Here is a 9,402-nt window from a genome sequence, read left to right as displayed (position 1 = left end):
GCAATTATTGCGCTTGGATTGTATGGTGATGAGTATATGATTATTTTCCCCAAATTGAGCATGATCTCCTTCTCTATATTCTATGATTTGTATTAACGGGATCATTAAAGAGTGTGTTTTAGGCACCTCCTACTAAGCCATTGTGTTCACCCCTTTATTACCATTTTCAAGTTATGGCATGGAAGTAATTGAAGAAGGACCCTATCATAAGCTTAGCTAGGGTCAATGATTTTTTTTTTTTTTTTTGAAAATTTTGTACCCAATGCTTGGGCTTAGCTAATATTTTTGTAAGCATTGTATTTTGAAGCATTGAGGGCCTAGCTTGTAATCCTATTCCTTTGGGAACTATTTTAGATGTATATTATATCATGCAATGTCAATTGAAGGAAATATTAGCAATGTTGTTATTTTGTAATGAATTGAATATTTAATGATTCATATAATGCCCATATTGATGTTTAGTGCAAATGAATGGTCATTTATACTTGTCGTGAGTTAGGACAGGGTGTTGAAGGTCAAAATGACCTAAAGGCACGACGAAAATAGGTTCTGGGGGCAAAAGGGGCAAGGAGCCCCATTTTCTGGGCAGGGTCGAGTGCTCGTCAGGCATGGGGGCATGCCGCATGGCATGGCATGCCCCATGAGGGCTCGTGAGGGGCGGATGAGCGCTTGTTAATTGGAGTGAACCCACTATTTTTTTTTCTTTTTTTTTTTTTTTCTTTTTCTAATCCTTCTGAGCCTCTTCATGTGGGTCCTACATGACCTTTAGGATGTATGAGACCTAACGGTCACGCTCGGTTACGAGTTGAATGACCCAAAATGTCATTTTTACCCTTTTAAGCCCTAAAACAGGCAACTTTGAACCAAATTATTTTCTTTCAATTTCAAGGGGTTCCAAATGATCACTTATGACTTAGAAGGCAATTATAAGGTTCCTAACGCGTGCACGGTCCAAAATGACCAAAATTATCCTATAACCCTAATTTGACTTGTTTAAGGATTTAGTTGATTCTTTCAACCATAAGTGAACCAAATCAATTAGTAATGATCGTTATGACATTATTACGGCCTTTAGTACGTGGTATTGATTAAATAAACCATTTTACCCTTAGGGGGGTTCGGGTCGGGTTATGACCCGGTTAAGGTTTCGGGTTCCGAGTTTGGGTCGTTATACCTCCCTCCCTCACCAGCACATTTCCCATCTTGCTTTCCTCACATAACCCAAACCCCTTAGCCAATGACCAAATCCGCTGGCACTCAAACCCCACTGGGATCTTTCTCTATGATCAATCGTACATGATATACACCCAATCAATATCCCAAATGTCTTTTGGTACCACCTCACATGGTTTCAAGCCTCCATTCCCAGACAAAGAGTAATCCTGTGGATGACCTGCCACAAAAGGCTACCAACTCTTGACAAACACAACCTCTCCAAGTACCACTATCAAAATTTATGTAGACTCTGCTTATCTCATGGGGAATCGCACTCTCATTTGTTCTTTAATTGCCCATTTTTTTTTGTCCAATTTGGAGTTTCATACAACATAGATGTAGATCATTTACAAGTCTTACCTCTTGGAGACGACTCATTGAGTGGGCCAGTCACCACTGGAAGCAAAACAAGCCACAATTCATCATATGGAGGATGGCATTCACAGCTACAGTGTACTACATCTAGGTGGAGCGCAATGCTCGGCTTTTCTTAAGATAGGTTTCCTCCCAAAACATGGTGCTTTATAGAATACTCTCCTCTATCTCCTACAAGTTATCGATATGTCTGCTGAAAGATTGCGCAAACTCTCGTAGTCTGCTGATCGATTGGGGAGTGTCGCTGGATTGCACATGTCCCCTTCTAAAGCCATTGAACATTCCTCTCTTCAGTGATTTCACTGGCTTCCTCTTTGTTGTAATGACCCGGTCATTTCCTTCCTTTCCTTTTTCTTCAGAATTTTACGGATGAATTTTTTTTTGTTGAAATTTCTTTTTTAAGTTCAGTTTCTCATCGCTTAGTGTCGTCTCGAGTGCTCGGAAATGGTTTCTGAGATTCTTTCCTTTGGATTGACAACTTCCTTCGTGGACCGAGTCATTTCCACATTTTTCGTTTTTCGACACTATTCACTTTTTCGTACTTTTCCCTATTTTGTCTTTTCCCTGTTTGTCACTTAGTTGGCAAAACCTCAATCTTTGTGTTCAAAGTTGGTTTTTGATTTCACATATCTTCATCTTAAGTGGTTTCTATAAAATACGTATCTTTACTTTTGCAGAAAAGTACTCTGGTTGCTCATGGTGTCTATAGGGGTATGGATGCACAGTTTTTTAGAATCTTTTTCTTTTCTTGAGGTGTTTTTCATAAATATCTTTTAAAGATATTTTATTTCAAGGGTATTTAAGAAAATATCTTTTGGAAGATATTTTCATTCTGAGGAAGTTTTGCAGTTAACCCTTTTTTATAGGGGCCATTGTGCAATTAACGAAAGTTATTGCAAAACACCTTGTTTTAAGTTTGGTTCCTCATATGGGATTCATTTTCACATTTTTTTTAAGTCGTGTACTCATAGAATTTCCTTCTGGTCATTTTTCTCTAGTTTTAGGGTTTCTGGACCTAGTTGCCGCTGAACTTGTTTGGGGCATATCTCTTTGCTCGGGACTTAATTTTTGACGTTGTTTCTTCCATTATTCATATTTTCTCATTTTAAATCTTTTTCGTTCATAGAGTTTTGCCATTTGAGCGCGTCTACTCAAATTCCACTTTACCAGACCCAGCGGGACTTTTTCGGGGCACTTTTTGAGATTTTCTATAAATAGAGGGTCTTAAGTCAAAAAGTCAGATTTCCATTATCTTCTTCACCCTCTTGGCCGGTAGCCATGGGAGCCCAAGGTGATGCCTTCATTCTTTCTTTTTCTCCACTTGATTTCCTTAGTGAAAAGTCTTCGACCTTAACGTTTATCGTAGGCCTCGTCATGCTCTACCTTTCCCCCTTATTAGAACCCATTTCTGATCATTTTGTGAGTTCGGGTTTGAAGTCAAGTTATGATTTTCATAGGGCTTCCTTGGGATTCATGTTCGTTGTGTTGTCCTCGACAAAACCTAGGAGTTTCGTCGGATTCAGAGCAGTTTCAATTCGGTGGGGATTTGAGATTTCATCTCAAAATGAGGTAGGGGATGTCTTAGGTTTATATTAATGTTGTATTGATTGTTATATAAGCATATACAACTTGTAAGCATGCCTTTGTCCATGTTTTAGAATTTAATTTAATTATTTTCTATGATTAAGATTTAATTCACATGGATGTATGTTGCTTAGAATTAAATTCTGGCATGCTAGTAATTTAGGCCTTGGTATACTTGTTAACATCGATTAAATTTGGGTCATTTAAATAAGAATTGCAAAATTTATTTAATATTTATCTTTTATGAAAGATTAATTCACATAGTTGTAACAAACATGAAATCAACTTGTAATGTGATATTAAAGTAGGCCTTGGTGAGTTCCTTAACATATGCTAAATTGAAGGCATTTGGATATGTTTGAAAATCTAGAGAAAAATTAATTAATTAGCTTAATTAATTTTGTTTTAAGTGTTGTAGTCGCTTAAATTACTCTTGGGTATAATATAAGTGAAGACCATGTTATGACCTTTAATATATATTAATTTGAGCCTAGTTGGAATTGACTTGAAATCTAGAGACTTTTCATGATTAGGTTGATAATTTCTTGAAATTGAATATGCTTAATTACCTTGTGAGTATGCTACTAACTTGTTATAGAATTAGTACTTTTCGTCTCTAAAGATGGTAATTTGACTTAGCATGATATGTGATATTATTGTCTTGAATAACTTGTTTAAATATATCTTGTGTAGGTATATAGCCTGTTAGAATATTACAATTGTTTATGAAAACTTGATACTAAATTGTAGCCTATTTAGTACTTGTGGCTTAGGATGGTAATGTGGCTCAATTGTTGTAAAATATTCCTGTTTTGTGTATAAATTGCATATCGAGGACATGACATGTCATATGCTATTTAGAGTTGAATTCCAGGACATGAATTGTGTGGATTCAACCTTACTTGTGCATGGAATGTGGTAATTTGCATTTGATTTTGTATAAGTTTTGAACTTATTGGTTTTGGAAAGCTTGTGAGGACATAATTTATGTGATGGCTAGGGTTTGGCTCTAGTACGGAGACAAGAGTCTTCTAAGTCATAAGTGCGCACTAGGTGGTACCTTGTGAGTCGTAATTACCCGAAAATACCTGCTTGGTCTAGCGACCACATGTCTTAGTTTTTCCACTATTTGGTTTCACATTTAATTTCAAATTGTTAATCATGGATTACTTGTAACTTGAGAATTAATGCTTGCTTTGGATATTTGAATTCTATTTAGTATACTTGAACTTGTATACTTGCTTCATGATTTAAACTTCATTTAGTATACTTGTGCTATGTATACTTGTCATGTGCGAAATCCTATTATTTATTATACTTGTGTTTGTATACTTGATTTACGAAATTTTCATACAAAATGTATACTTGTGCACCTATGCTTAGACATTGCATGACTTGTCTTAATATGGTTTAGTATCCTTGGAAATGTATGCTTGTATGTTGTAGAATATGTTTTAACATTACTTAGTATGCTTGAGCATGTATACTTGTATGCCGTTGTTCACTTTAAATCATATGTGTAGCTTAGGATGATTCCTGAGTCTCACTTTAACATAGACATTTGGCATGAGCCCCTTTAACATGTTTCACCTTATGGTGATGTAACTGTAAAATGCTAGGTCGATGCATACTCATCTCCTACGAGTAGCTTTATGTTACTCACCCACGTAGTGGGGACATTTTTCAGGTATAGGGATCTTGATTTGGGATGCACACTATTTCATGGAAGCTTCGTAGACTTGAAGCATCATTTTCATGAAAATGTTGGCATAAAATCTTATTTGTAACTTTGTTGACAAAACTTGTAATTTTGTTCTAAATATGAATGTGTACATAAGTACACATTTTGTAATGTATTTGATATGCATGACATGAACTCAAGGGCCAAGCATGCTTATATTTGCACTTGTACTCATTTGGTGCCATATTTTGTTTAAAAATGTATTTTTATCAACTTTGGAGGTTTGGCATGTCAAATTTTGTAAATGAGATGTTATGAGGCCATAGGCCATTGTAGCATTTTTAAAATGTTATATTAAGTTCACTCGATTTGGAGTCCGGATGAGGGAGAACACTTGCGTGAATGTTCACATCATCACACATTAGCATATAATGTAAATTGATCATGCCATGGGGGATGATGCCACGGGGGATGCAAATGTGACTTAAGCATTCTTTTCATCCTGGTGCATAGCAGAGGTTTCTTTGCACCTTCTTAAGTCATTTCGGCTAACTGAAATGCTATTTCGGTCGACTGAAACCTTTTGGGGTTCATTTGCACAGTAAAACATGCATTCAAGTAGCCAAAATCAAGTTTCAGGTCCATTTCGGTCGACCTAAATGATTTTTCTTCATTTTCAGGAGTTTTGGAAATTTTTTGGTCATTTTGGTCGACCGAAATGGCTATTTCGGTTGACCTAAATAGCTTGCATTCAGCCGCCTTCCAGTTTTGTATCAGCACTATTGTTCCGACTTCAAACGGCCATATCTCCTTCATTTCTAACCCAAATAGGGTGATTCTTGAGCCTAAATTCATGGATTTTAAGTCAGCTTTCCAATGGTACCAATGCAATTCTCAGATTCCAATCATAATAGGAGTTATTCATATTTTAGTGAGAGCTCAAACCGGGAAAGGGCGTTTTGTGGAATTCTTGTCCAAAGTTCTTAGAATCTCTTGGAATGTTGTGAAATGATTAGCATAGGTTGTGTGGACCTTATTTGACTTGGTTGGAGTCAAATTTCCCTTCTTAGTTGCAAATGACCATTTTGCCCTTGATTAACGGGTTTTGCTTGTTTTTCTTCATCTTGTCATTTCTCCTTCGTTCGGACTCCGAATCATGCGATTCTTGAGTCCATCTTGATTAATTTTTCATTTTCTATCCAATGGTGTGCACGATGGCACCCATTTCTGGGTAAAATGATGATTTTACCCTTCGTCCATTTCTTGTAGGGTTTTGAAACCCTTGTTTCCCTCTTGCTTCCGTTGAGTCATGGGATTCTTCAAGAAGCCATTTTTGTGTCTTAGGGGTGATGTACATCTCTAGAGGAGTGGTAGAGTACTGGGTCATCACAGGATACACTGGGTTTGTAAAATCCAGGGTCGTTACATCTGTGTTCACCAGAAAGGCAAATATCCTCTCATAACGTTAATATTGTCTTGTTATTTGGGCTGGTTGTATGTGTATGGATTTGGCCTGGTTAGCTTATGCCAATTCCTTGTTTGGCTATAGCTCCCTTGTAATTACTCATCTTATTTAATACATTTTGCTTGACTTTCCGGGGAAAAAAAGAATAATCATAATAAATTGAGGCATATGATTGATAAAGCTAATTATGTTTCATGCTGATTAATGTTTTGGTGTTTCTAATCAATTCAATTTATAAAATGAAGGAAGGTAGAAGGAAAAAAAGAAAAAGAAAAGAATAAATAAATAGAGAAAAAATATGACATCATATTATGAACATTATATAAAATATATTAAGTAAAAGAATAAAAGAAAAGAAGAAATAAATAGAGAAAAAATATAACATCATATTATGAACATTATATAAAATATATTAAGTAATCGTCGATTTATATTGATAGCTTAATAGCTAAATTGTGTATCATTACTCAAAATGAATTTCATAATAATTTCATTGGATTGATTTATATATATATATATATATATATATATATGTAGTCATAATATTAATCAATTTCATAATAATTTCATTAGATTGATTTAAAAATATATATATATTCTGTAGAGACTGGTTCCTTTTTCATTTTTATGGATTTTTTTTTTTTCCGTTATTTTTCCGAGTTCGGGTTTTGCCAAACCAAGTCAAGTTGAGTGCTCGAGAATAGTTCCCGGCACTTCTTTCATTAGAGTTCTATGTTGTGCTTGTTCTTGTTTCATTTGATATCGTGTCATCTTTTTTCTTTTCCAAGGTTTATTGTCTTTTTCTTTATTTCCTTTTTCCTTATTGCCTTAAGGTTTTGTGAAACCAAGGTAGGGTTGGTGTCCGGGATTGGCTCCTGACACCTCGTGCATCCATATTAGTACATTTCATCCTCATGACATGATTTCCTTTATATAGCAATGCATGCTTGTTCAATTTCATTTTCATGGGGGTATATATGTTAACTTTCTTTGGGGACATTTTCATTTTTGGGATCCTTTCTGTGACTTGAGATATTTTTATTTGGGGCATTAATGCGATTAAATTTTTAGATATTTCTAGAGGGGACTTTTGTGTAATTTTGGGAAAGTTGTGCAAGGTGTCTTGGAATGATTGGGGTAAGTGTTGGCACTTGATTGGGGCATGTGGGGAATTTAGATGATGACAAATGGAGGGCTAAGATGAGAGTGTGTGTGTGAGAGGTAGTGTAAGACAACATAATAGAGATATATCTCATTGTCTTACAACTTTTTAATAGGAACTTCATCTTCTCCAATTCCTTTCTCTCTCTAAACCTCCATGGATACTTAACTTAGAGCTTAGATTTCACCATCTTCCTCTCACCTTTTGCTCATACCAAAGAAGGGAGAAATCTTGCTTGCATCTTGGACTACAAAGCTCTTGTCTTGGATTTCTCATTGCTTATCTTTTCCTTGGATTCTAGAGAGGATTTCTCTAGTGAGGTGGGGGTGTAGTATGATTGTAACTTAGGAATTTCATTGAGTTTTGGGGTTTATCATGAGCTATATGTATGTTATGTGAGTTGTAAAAAGATTCATTGAGATTTTCTTTATGACTTAGGTTATAATATTGATCAAATGCATAGTTATATGTTGTGAAAGCTTTTTATCTATCTAGAAAGATGATGGTTTAATGTTGGCTTCTTTGACATATAAATATTATTACCTTTTTGTTGTTCCTACCATTATAACTTGATAGAGATTGGGGTGATACCCCCGAATTTTTAAGTGCGGGTTGGCCAGGACCACGCTCGAAAATTCGGGGAAATCAGTGATAAGCACTGAAAAGTGCACATTTAAACCCTTGATCTTGAGTATATTAGGACATTATTCTATCTTATTTTCTTGCTTTAGTCTTATTCTACATTTTTCTCTTTTTCAGGTTCTTAATCCCAAAATGAGCTAAATCAGCTGAATTAGAGCATTGGAGAAAGCAATCCAAAGTCTAGTGGAAAGATGGAGCAAAGTGGAAGCAAAAAGATAGAAATTGTCTCTGTTCGATCGATCGAACCTTGCTATGATCATTCCAAACCTGCCATGATGGATCGAGCCTTTGTCCTTATCTTTAAGAAAATTTCCTCTTCAATCGATCCAATCTTTCTTCGATCGATCGAACCTTTTGATCTTATCCACATAACCACTTTTGTCCTTTTCCTTATAAATATCTCAGCCTTTGTCCTTATCCAAATAAATGCGCCGCCATGCTTCGATCGATCGAAGCAACGGCGTGATCGATCGAACTGCCTCAAAAATTGTGTAGAACAAAATTCAAGCCCAATTGAAGGTGTACTCGTGGTGCAATCATTTAGAAGTCCTAGTACACAAGGTATGACCATTTGGGGTGTTATTTGAGCTACTTATACAAGGGAATTAACCATTTTTGGAAAAAGAGGTTGGTTAATTGGACATTCTTAGCAAGATATTAGAAAAGATTAGACACTTTGGGAAAAACTCTCTCTCTCTCTAGGGTTTCTACCAAGAAGAATGAGATGAATTCAACCATGAAGATAGCCCTTGAGGGTTGCAAGACCACATCCATAAGTGGCTAGATTATCTTCTTGGGGCTAGGAGAAGCCCTAGGCTTGCACTCTAAACTCTAGTTCTTTGACCTATTTGGGGATTTTTGTTATAAATAATGAATCGACCTTATAATTAAATAAATCTTGTGATTTTCATGATTTAATTCTTTCAATTAATCTTCCAATTTTAATTACATGTCTATGTGTGATGAAATGGATGGTTATGTCTCTACATTAGATTCTACAAATTTGATGCATGTCTATGTGTGTTGGAATTTGAATCTAGTGATGGTCATTGATAAGCGTCAAATATTGCATATTTAAGCGTCCTTAATTGCATTAGTTAAGTCTATTATTTGATCTTTGTATATAGATTAACTACATTTTTATGTTTTTATAGGTCTTATTGCTAAAAAGGAATAAGAATAAGGTTTTAAGGGTTTTTGGAGCACAAGTCATACCGGGCCTACATATCAAGTGATTTTCAAGGAGAAATGACCCGAATAGATGACGGATGCAATCAG

This window comes from Cornus florida, unplaced genomic scaffold (assembly GCF_030987335.1).
Source record: "Cornus florida cultivar Cherokee Brave unplaced genomic scaffold, ASM3098733v1 CherokeeBrave_3.0.0_Hap2_Chr11, whole genome shotgun sequence".
Classification (NCBI taxonomy): domain Eukaryota; kingdom Viridiplantae; phylum Streptophyta; class Magnoliopsida; order Cornales; family Cornaceae; genus Cornus; species Cornus florida.
Note: the sequence above shows the minus strand (reverse complement) of the source record.